Source organism: Nylanderia fulva, unplaced genomic scaffold (genome assembly GCF_048542155.1).
Source record: "Nylanderia fulva isolate GAGA-0341 unplaced genomic scaffold, ASM4854215v1 Scaffold1213, whole genome shotgun sequence".
Taxonomy (NCBI): domain Eukaryota; kingdom Metazoa; phylum Arthropoda; class Insecta; order Hymenoptera; family Formicidae; genus Nylanderia; species Nylanderia fulva.
In genome coordinates, this window is record NW_028189425.1 from 13,134 (window position 1) to 23,760 (window position 10,627).

Consider the following 10,627-nt stretch of genomic DNA (forward strand, 5'->3'; position numbering starts at 1 on the left):
AGTCGGATTCCCCTAGTCCGTGCCAGTTCTGAGCTGAGCGTTGAATGGCGGCCGAAGAGGACGACCACGACGGCTCGCGCCGCCACGGAAGCCTCGCAGCAAGGAAGATCCGCGGGAGGCCAAGGCACGGGACCGAGCTCGGATCCCGGGACCGGCGCGAGAACGCCGACCGTTCACCTCGCCCAGGCCCGGCACGTCAGCCAGACCCGCTTCCCGACCAAGCCCGACACGCCCCGCTCCTCAGAGCCAATCCTTATTCCGAAGTTACGGATCCAATTTGCCGACTTCCCTTACCTACATTATTCTATCGACTAGAGGCTCTTTACCTTAGAGACCTGCTGCGGATATGGGTACGAACCGGCGCGACACCTCCACGTGGCCCTCTCCTGGATTTTCAAGGTCCGAGGGGAAGATCCGGACACCGCCGCAACTGCGGTGCTCTTCGCGTTCCAAACCCTATCTCCCTGCTAGAGGTTTCCAGGGAACTCGAACGCTTATACAGAAAAGAAAACTCTTCCCGGATCTCCCGACGGCGTCTCCAGGTCATTTTGGGTTACCCCGACGAACACTCTTACGAGGGCCCGAATTGTATGCGGTTCCGCTGCCGGGTTCCGGAATAGGAACCGGATTCCCTTTCGCCCGACGGGCGTGTGTCTTTCGTATAATATTTATTATTATTTCTCGACACTCGAGTATATTGTACGCCGTCATTGACATAGGATTTCTCCTAGGGCTTAGGATCGACTGACTCGTGTGCAACGGCTGTTCACACGAAACCCTTCTCCACGTCAGTCCTCCAGGGCCTCGCTGGAGTATTTGCTACTACCACCAAGATCTGCACCGACGGCGGCTCCAGGCAGGCTCGCGCCCAGACCCTTCTGCGCTCACCGTCGCGACCCTCCTACTCGTCAGGACTTCGTGACGACGCGAGAGAAGACTAACGCCCGCTCCCGGTTGCCGCCCCACTTGCCGCTGACGGCAGAGTATAGGCTCGACGCTTCAGCGCCATCCATTTTCAGGGCTAGTTGCTTCGGCAGGTGAGTTGTTACACACTCCTTAGCGGATTCCGACTTCCATGGCCACCGTCCTGCTGTCTTAAGCAACCAACGCCTTTCATGGTGTCCCATGAGCGTCGAGTTGGGCGCCTTAACTCTGCGTTTGGTTCATCCTACAGCGCCAGTTCTGCTTACCAAAAATGGCCCACTTGGCACTCTGATCCAAAGATGCTCGTGGCTTCATAATTCAAGAAAGCCAGAGATCTCACCCATTTAAAGTTTGAGAATAGGTTGAGGTCGTTTCGGCCCCAAGGCCTCTAATCATTCGCTTTACCAGATGAGACTCGCGCGCGTTCCGTGCGGAACGGCCGAATGCCAGCTATCCTGAGGGAAACTTCGGAGGGAACCAGCTACTAGATGGTTCGATTAGTCTTTCGCCCCTATACCCAGTTCCGACGATCGATTTGCACGTCAGAATCGCTACGGACCTCCATCAGGGTTTCCCCTGACTTCGTCCTGACCAGGCATAGTTCACCATCTTTCGGGTCCCAACGTGTACGCTCTGGGTGCGCCTCTTCTCGCGATGAGAACGAGACGCCCCGGGAGTGCGAGGCCGCATCGCGACGCGGCCCATCCTCCCTAGGTCGACGACCAGGGCCGACCTTCACTTTCATTACGCCTTTAGGTCTCGCGACAAGTCCCAATGACTCGCGTACATGTTAGACTCCTTGGTCCGTGTTTCAAGACGGGTCCTAAGAGTACCCAAAGCAGTAGCGTCGCCGACCGGTATCGGTCTCCCGCAAGACCGCGGGAGACGTTCGCAGGCCTGTCGAAGGTGTACCGTACTGTAACCAACAGCGGGCCAGGACCGGGGACGGCGCGAAGTCCGTAACCTCCGAGTACCGTGGCGCGCGCTTGCGACGGTCTCGACGCACCGTGAATAGTGCGGCCTGATACCTTGCGCGTACCGCCGAGCAACCGGCCGGGCGACCGAGGGTTTGTCGCGTGCCGTTTTACCGGCGACGCGACAGACACCGCACCCGAACCGTAGACCGACACCCAGCGGGTCGCGACGTTCTACTTGGGGAGAAGTACACGACGACGAGCGCCGGACATCGGCGCACGGTAGCGTGCCCGCGCGCGAGCCGCAAGGACTCCGCGGGACATCGCCGACCGACGCGAAGCCAGCGCCGCTGACGATGAATCTCCCCATTCGATCTTTTGGGTTTCTTAGGTTTACCCCTGAACAGTTTCACGTACTCTTGAGCTCTCTCTTCAAAGTTCTTTTCAACTTTCCCTCACGGTACTTGTTTGCTATCGGTCTCGTGGTCGTATTTAGCCTTAGATGGAGTTTACCACCCACTTAGAGCTGCATTCTCAAGCAACCCGACTCTAAGGAGAGATCCTCCTGAGGCGCTCACCGGTCGCTACGGGCCTGGCGCCCTCTACGGGTAAGTGGCCCCATTCAAGATGGACTTGGACGCGACGCGGCACCGTGGGATAAGCAGATCCTCCCAAACACCACATTTCCCTGCGGCGGAACCGCGGGATTCGGTGCTGGGCTCTTTCCTGTTCGCTCGCCGCTACTAAGGAAATCCTGGTTAGTTTCTTTTCCTCCGCTTAATAATATGCTTAAATTCAGCGGATAATCTCGCCTGCTCTGAGGTCGTCGCATAGTGAGTTTTCGTAGCCGTTTGCCTCCTCCGCGTCGCTCATCGTCGTCTCTCCTCTATAATATATATTATAAGAGGGAGAGAGAGAGAGAGAGCGTCGAACGAGAGAGCAGCAGCGGCAGCACACGAAATACGCGAGAAGGCAAATTGCCGGGGCGCTAACCGCACACACACTCGTTGGTGGTAATGGAGACGATATATCGCGGGGTTCGAGATTCTCGGCTTTCCCTTCTCTTTTATATACGAAATTCGGGCGGAATCGATTCGACGAGTACACGACGCGGCGCGCCGGTCCCCTTTTTTCGCTTTACGAAAATTTCGTGGACTCGGACACGCGGTCGGCTCGCGATTCAAAACCCTTCTCCGTAAAGAGGTAAAGGATTACGAATGCTCTCTCCGCCGGACGACGACGGCGGCCGTATATTTCTCCGTAATACCGTTATTGTGTCGGGGCAAGGGCGCCTCGGCAATCAGACGCGGCGATCGCATATCGCAAAATCGCACCAGAGGACGCGGCACATAAGTGCGAGAGCAGTCCGGGTCATAATCTATGTGATGTACGGAAGAGAAACGAAACGGTGAGACATCGCTACAACAATACTTTCGGGAGTCAACGACGCAATCGCAACGCTCTAAAGATAAAAAGCGTGCCATTCACCGTTCTGACCCATTTTTTTAGGGCCGTTTTGTGTGCTGGCCCTTCGCGCGCGCTCTTACGTACTCAATCCCATTTCATCCTCGGCTCTCAGCGTACCACAACGACTTGGAATCACACAAACACGCTCCCCCAACCTCATTAATTCGCGCAGCATTCCTCCTGGGCGCGCGTTCCGCCAACGTTTATACAACGCTTGTAGCGCTTTCTTTTTTTATTCCCTTTTTTTTTTCTTCTCTTTTCCTTCTCATATTATTATTTGGTGCTGGTCATTCATGCACCGACGACTCCAGATTTGCATACACCGCGGGCCCGGTCGTGGCAGCGGCACAGACACCAAGTATAACCTGTCGGTCGAAAGACTACGTCCAACGAATCGTCTACGATACACACGGAAGAGCGGTGCTGCCAGATTGGTGAAAAGCCGGTTGCCAAAAAAAACATGCAACAGGCAGAAAGTTTAAAGAAGCGAAGCAAAAACTCGCTGGCGCACATCCAACTTACTACTCCCGTTCTCCCCTCCAACTCACCTCCGAAAACTCATCTGAACTCACGTCGTCACCACTCATACCCCTAGTCCCTCATTCTATCGTCGTTCTCCCAATTCTTCTTTTATCTTTTTTCCGTGTCTCTCTTGTTGCGTACTACGTGCTAAATCTACCTATCCATTATCCTATCTGTGACTGGAACCGACGTACGATTTAAGACATAGGGTCTCATATCCCACTGACTGTGGGAGGGGGAGAGATATGGGATGTGGGGTTTGCTGGGGTCCCGCATAAGGGGGAGAGGTATAACAAGCGGGGGCAAAGCTGAGTGAATCCACAAGCGAGGTGTGCAGATCCAGGACCACTGGCGACCGGTCGATAACCGGCGTGGAAAGGACAACGAAATATCAACAGGCCCCAGCAACACGAATAGGCAGAGATCAACTCTCGACAATACTCTCCTGTAAACTTTCCTCATTTATCTCACTACCTCCACCTTCCCCCCCACCTCACAACCACCACGTCCCCACACCCACACTAGCATCCCCAACACCCCCCCTAAACCACTCGTAACCTTCCCCCCCCCGACCTGACTATCGGTTCCTCCCCTCACTAGCTCTGGTTATAACCCTGTCTCCCAACTTCCCCTACCACGCCCCCAATCCGCTTTCCTAAACCACCACCCCCCTAGGAGCACGGAACAAAACCCCCGCACTACCCCGCCCCCGCTCCCCCTCCTCCACCCCCACCCTACCCACGTACTTATTCTAGCCCCTCACTATTTACCCCTTTAACAAAACAAACTCTCAATGGCTACTGAATTGGTCAATGTACAATCAATAAATCCATCTCTTTGAAATTCGGACCACTGTTAAATGTTGTTTCCTTAATAAATATCCGTAAATATCCGACTGAGAAAATGGTAATCTTGGACACCCAGCATCTGTGCGTTTCTAAAATGTCGATTTGTCAACCTAATAAATTGTCCTGCAGAAAATTCGTACAAAGTTTACGGCGGCAATGTGAGGCTTGCTTTTTTCCATCGACCCAGGCGAGCCAAGTTACCATCCCCCGGTATCAGGGAATCGTGTCAAAAATTTCATATAACTGCGTTCGCAGAAGTTATAGAACGCGCTCATCGTTCACAACAAAACCATCGAATCCCGGTGGTCCGCTTTCTCTCGGAGACTCGATGATCTCTCGTGGCATACACAACACAGACGCCGAGAAGCGCGGAGTGCTTCTCGCTACCTCCGCGTCTGCACACAACCAAACTAAACGGAGGAAGGATGAAAAGCATCTGCTGGGAAATGCAGCCCGAACCGAGACGAGAGCCCACGTGGGTTGATCACGAGACAGCGTACGTTTCTTCGCGAACGTGCCGAAAAAACTGAATAAATTTTGAACGATATACACAACCTAACAAGGTGGATCACTTGGGCTGCGGGGTAATGGGTCGATGAAGAACGCAGCTAATTGGCGCGTCAACTTGTGAACTGCAGGACACATGAACAATCGCCATTTCGAACGCACATTGCGGTCACGGATACATTCCCGGACCACGCTGCTGAGTGGTCGTTTTTAGTACCCCTAACTGCTTGGGGGTCCGAAAGCGCGCACGCCACGACGCGGGTCGACCAGAGAATGGCGCGCGCGGTCCCCTGTGCCCTGTTCAACGCTTACAATGGGCTACGAGCGCTCGTTGGACGTTCGCCCGGTGTCTGTGGCCGCGCCGACCGCCCGCGGTGCAAATCCTGGCGTCTCTGGAAATGACCCCGAAATAAATAATAATGAGAAGGAAAAGGCGCACAGCGTGTAAAACGTTGGCGAACGCGGCGCACCATAGAATGCTGCGCGAATTAGAGGGGGAGCGTGTTTGTGTATCCCCAAGTCGTGTGGTGTAACGCGAGAGCCGATGAGAAATGGGATGAAGAGTAGAGCGCGCTCGAATGGAGAGCAACAACACGGGGTCAAAAATTGGTCACGAACGGTGAAGGCAACCAGACTGGAGGGGGCTTTCCTCTAAGCTTCGATTGCGTCGTTGCCTCCCGAAAGTAGTTAGCGCTTGGTCTCAACCGTTTCTCCTGCGGCGTACGTACAATCACACAGACTACGCCGGCCTGCTCTCGCACTCTTGTGCCGCGTCTCTCGGTGCTTATAGCGCCTCGCGCGTCTTATTGCCGAGCGCCCTTGGCCCGCCACACATACGGTATTATGTGATAAATTACGCGCGTCGTCGTCCGGCGGAAGAGAGCATTCGTAATCCTTTACCTCTTTACAACGGAGAAGGGTTTTGAATCGCGAGCCGACCGCGTGTCCGAGTCCACGAACTTTTCGTATAAAGGAAGCGAAAAAAGGGGACCGGCCGGCGCCGCGTCGTGTACTACGTTACTCGTCGAATTCGATTTCCGGCGTTCCGTTCCAGCCCGAATTTCGATATAAAAAGAGAAGTGAAACCGAGCATCTCGAGCCCCGCGATATATCGTCTCATTACCACCACCCCACGATGTGTGTGCGGTATTAGCTCCCCGCGATTTGCCTTCTCGCCGTATTTCGTATGCTGCCTGCTGCTGCTCTCTCGGTTACGCTCTCTCTCCGCTAGATCTCTCTCCCTCTATATATTATTATAGAGGAGAGACGCCGATGAGCGAAAGCGGAGGAGGCAAACGGCTAATAACTAACTAAACTCACCTATGTCGGAGGACAGACCTCATAGTCAGTGGCGGAGTTTTTTTTTTTTCTATAATTACCGCCTGAATTTAAGCATAGAATTAAGACGATTTAAAAATACAAACTACACATGATTTTCCATTCCTCCCTCCTTCCCCTCTTTCTCCTTCCTTATACTATCATTCTTACGCACCCGCGCCCCGGGCCCATTCAGAAAGATGGAGAGTGGGATTAAATACCGCGCTAATGAATGACTTACGGATGGGTGCAGGAAGAAGAAACTTAGTGAAATTGATGTAATAGGAAGAGGATAATATGTGGGACCTACCAGAGAACTGGAATGAGGGCGAATTATCAGACATGGGTATCAAAAAACCGGGGGAGCAAAGGGGAAAGACAAGAAGGGTGAATCCGGTGCGATGAGGATTTCGTAGCGCAAGTATCTATGCGATGGTGAAGAGGGTGGGTGCGGGGGGCAGGCGGATCGTAGGGGCGGGCATGCATCTGTAAAGTCGGAAGTTTCTGTTTTAGTGAGAAGGTCGAATTACCAAGACGTACTGCGCCTTGATTGAAAGCCTAGGCTGGCAATAAGGGAGATAATCCATGACGTGAAGAGATGAGCCTAGGGAGGAAATTTGTGTGAGATGATTTGCTCGTTACGAAGAATGGTTGGGCCAAGTCCGGAGCGCGGTGTCGATTGCAGAATATGCAGAAGGATACAAGGGGGGATGGGATGGGGGGGGCCGATACGTATGTAAGCGCGCGGAAGGTTGGGGAGCCTGAAAAAGTGGTCAACTAGAAGGAAGCCGAGATGTAAAAATTGGCACGGGCAAGCAGGGTTGTCCCGAGGGGAGACTCAATGTGGAGGGTTACAGGCGGAGCGGGGGATCGCAGGGAGACGAATAGCAGTGGGGGGAGTATGCTGTGAGAAGTGGGCTATATTTTGATGCGGGACGTCGGGTGTTCATGCTAGATCAAAAGCGATTGGAGGAGCGAGGGGTTGCCCAAGGACGGCCCACGGAGAAGATACGATAAGGCAGGGGTGCGAGACGGTGTAGTTAGAAGAGGTATAGAAAGAATCCCAGGTGTCCCTAAGTGACAAATGGAGAAGACAAGCGGGGTGAAGGTAAGGGGTAGGGGAGAGGCATTCTGAGACGCTGGGATTCGCATATGTTCACGTACAACGCTCGGCTATGGCTGCAGAAATGCGCGCCTATCGAAATGAATTGGGCGAGGGCTTCCCCACGATCTCCTTTCTATTCTCCTTTTCCCCGATCGCGCTTATCACTAGCGTCCTTTACTCCTACGCGTGCAGCTAAACAGCGACTCCGCGTCTCTTTTTAAAGAGCCTAGAGTGAGCCTCCGTGGCGAGAATAGGACATGAGAGCTTGCGACTGTCTATGGGGCTGTCAGCAAGTAGGAGCATAGGGCATTCGGTGCGGGTCTAAGCAAGCTGCAAGGTTCGGACGGATCACAGGCAAGGGCGTAGGTGATGTGGAGGGGGTAGGCGAGGGGAGGCATGTAGCCATTGAAGATAGGAAATGGGATGAGGTCGTGATGGCAACACTAAAGCGTGGAGAGTGGTCGGGGCGAGAATGGACGAGCCGCTGTGAGGGGAGAAAGTTAGGATAGCTTGAGCGCACACAGGTCGTTATATGGGAGGGTAATATTGGGACTGGAGAAATAAAAAGAATTAAGTAATGTTGGCCAAAGAGCGTATACGGGGAAGGGGGTGTGGAGGTTACCACTGGTAGTTGATGGGGATATTCAGGGGACTTGGGCAAGAATGAGGGGGGTAACGAGTCTAAGGTGAGGGGGGTAGGAAAGAAAAGTGGTAGGATTGAGAAGAGCATATTCATCGTCAGGGAGGGGGAGGGTAGGAGAGGGGCTGTGGGGGTTGTTTTGGGGAAGGGAAGTACGGGTAGGAGCGTGAGGGTGGTGAGGAGCGAGGGGCATGGGGGAAATGCATGAGGGGGGGTAGGTTGGGGGGCGTAGAAAGCAGGGGAGGGAGCATGTGGTTTCAGTGTGTGGAGGGGAGCGGATGGGGGCGGGTGAAGATATAGCGGGCATTAGGTTAGGGGGAAAATGTAGGGCCCGGAGCATCAGTAAAAAGGAGGGAGATAGGCAATAAAGGAATAGGGGGAGAGTTATGAGGGGGAGAGCGGGGGGGAAGGGGGTGAACAGTGAGATCAAAGAAGAAGAGGGAAAAAGGAATAGGGGTTTGGGGAGGTGTGGAAAGGTGTGTGAAAGAGGCTTGGATGGAGAAAGAGCCGGAGAAGATAGGAAAGAAGAAAGTAGGTGAGATTTAGATTAGGTGCACTAAGGAAGCGGCAACAGGGATGAGAGGTGTCTGAGATAAAGAATGGGAACAAGGGACGATAGGTAGAGGAGTGAAGCCTACCTCGGTAGAGGCTCCATAAATGATGGGGAGGTCTCCCCAGTAAGTCGTTTTGGGGGTTGTGGAGGTAGAGTAGGTGTTGCCCGGAAGGGGTGAGGGTAGAGAGGTAGTTGGCTAGCAGAGGGCGGACGGAAATAGACGATGTGTGAGGGTCTCGGCGGAGGGGAGAAGTAGAAAGCGAAGAGGGTAGATGTAATACCAAGGGCAACAACCAAAGGAGTTAAGAGAACAAAGGTGGTTGACGGAGGTTAGGAGGGAGCCGAAGTGAATGTTATAAGGGTGGACGGACACGGCGACGAACAGAAAAAAACCCAGCACCGAACTCCCGCGGTTCGGTGCCGCATTGAAATGTTTTTTTTGGTATGATCCGCTTATCCCGAGTGCCGCTTCGCTGTCAAGTCCAGCTTGAATTGGGCCCCCCTACCCTTATAGTGTTGCCAGGCCCGTAGCGACCGTTGAGCTCCTCGGGAGGATCTCTCCTTAGATATAGTGACCGATACCGGTCGGCGACGCTACTGTTTGGGTACCCCTTAGGACCCGTCTTTAAACACGACCAAGGGGTCTAACATGTCGCGAGTCAGTCGATCCTAAGCCCTATGAGAAATCCTATGTCAATGACGGCGTACAATATACTCGAGTGTCGAGAAATAATAATAAATATTATACGAAAGACCACACGCCCGTCGGGCGAAAGGGAATCCGGTTCCTATTCCGGAACCCGGCAGCGGAACCGCATACAATTCGGGCCCTCGTAAGAGTGTTCGTCGGGGTAACCCAAAATGACCTGGAGACGCCGTCGGGAGATCCGGGAAGAGTTTTCTTTTCTGTTATAAGCGTTCGAGTTCCCTGGAAACCTCTAGCAGGGAGATAGGGTTTGGAACGCGAAGAGCACCGCAGTTTGCGGCGGTGTCCGGATCTTCCCTCGGACCTTGAAAATCCAGGAGAGGGCCACGTGGAGGTGTCGCGCCGGTTCGTACCCATATCCGCAGCAGTCTCCAAGGTAAAGAGCCTCTAGTCGATAGAATATGTAGGTAAGGGAAGTCGGCAAATTGGATCCGTAACTTCGGAATAAGGATTGGCTCTGAGGAGCGGGGCGTGTCGGGCTTGGTCGGGAAGCGGGTCTGGCTGACGTGCCGGGCCTGGCGAGGTGAACGGTCGGCGTTCTCGCGCCGGTCCCGGGATCCGAGCTCGGTCCCGTGCCTTGGCCCTCCCGCGGATCTTCCCTTGCTGCGAGGCTTGCCGTGGCGGCGCGAGCCGTCGTGGGTCGTCCTCTTCGGCCGCCATTCAACGCTCAGCTCAAAACTGGCACGGACTACGGGGCTATCCGACTGTCTAATTAAAACAAAGCATGCGATGGCCCTCGCGGGGTTTGACGCAATGTGATTTCTGCCCAGTGCTCTGAATGTCCAACGTGAAGAAATTCAAGCAGCGCGGGTAACGGCGGGAGTAACTATGACTCTCTTAAGACTCCGTCCGGGCGACCGGCGGCTCCCATGTGCCATCCCCCCTCCTCGTGGTGATAGTCGGCACGCTGGCGAAAATTTCGACCGCGGCAACGGGGCTCTGGCTTGCGGGGCGCTTCCGGCTCGCTTGGTGTTCGTGGGGTTGCCAGCCCCTCGAGCCGACATACGACAGGCACTTCAAAGAAAAAGGATATTCTCCCTGGTCGGCATCCTCGGGCCGCCGGTCCTGTCGTGTCATTCGTCCTCCTCCTCCTAACCCAGCCCTGGTCCTTCGCGACAGCCTTC

At 54.3% G+C, this 10,627-nt stretch overlaps 2 pseudogenes; one reads left to right on the top strand and one right to left on the bottom strand.

The window, feature by feature from the left end:
- Positions 1–309: 309 nt before the first annotated feature.
- LOC146724646 (large subunit ribosomal RNA) lies at positions 310–2,641 on the bottom strand (annotated as a pseudogene).
- A 2,586-nt stretch (positions 2,642–5,227) lies between these two features.
- LOC146724647 (5.8S ribosomal RNA) lies at positions 5,228–5,388 on the top strand (annotated as a pseudogene).
- Positions 5,389–10,627: the final 5,239 nt, after the last annotated feature.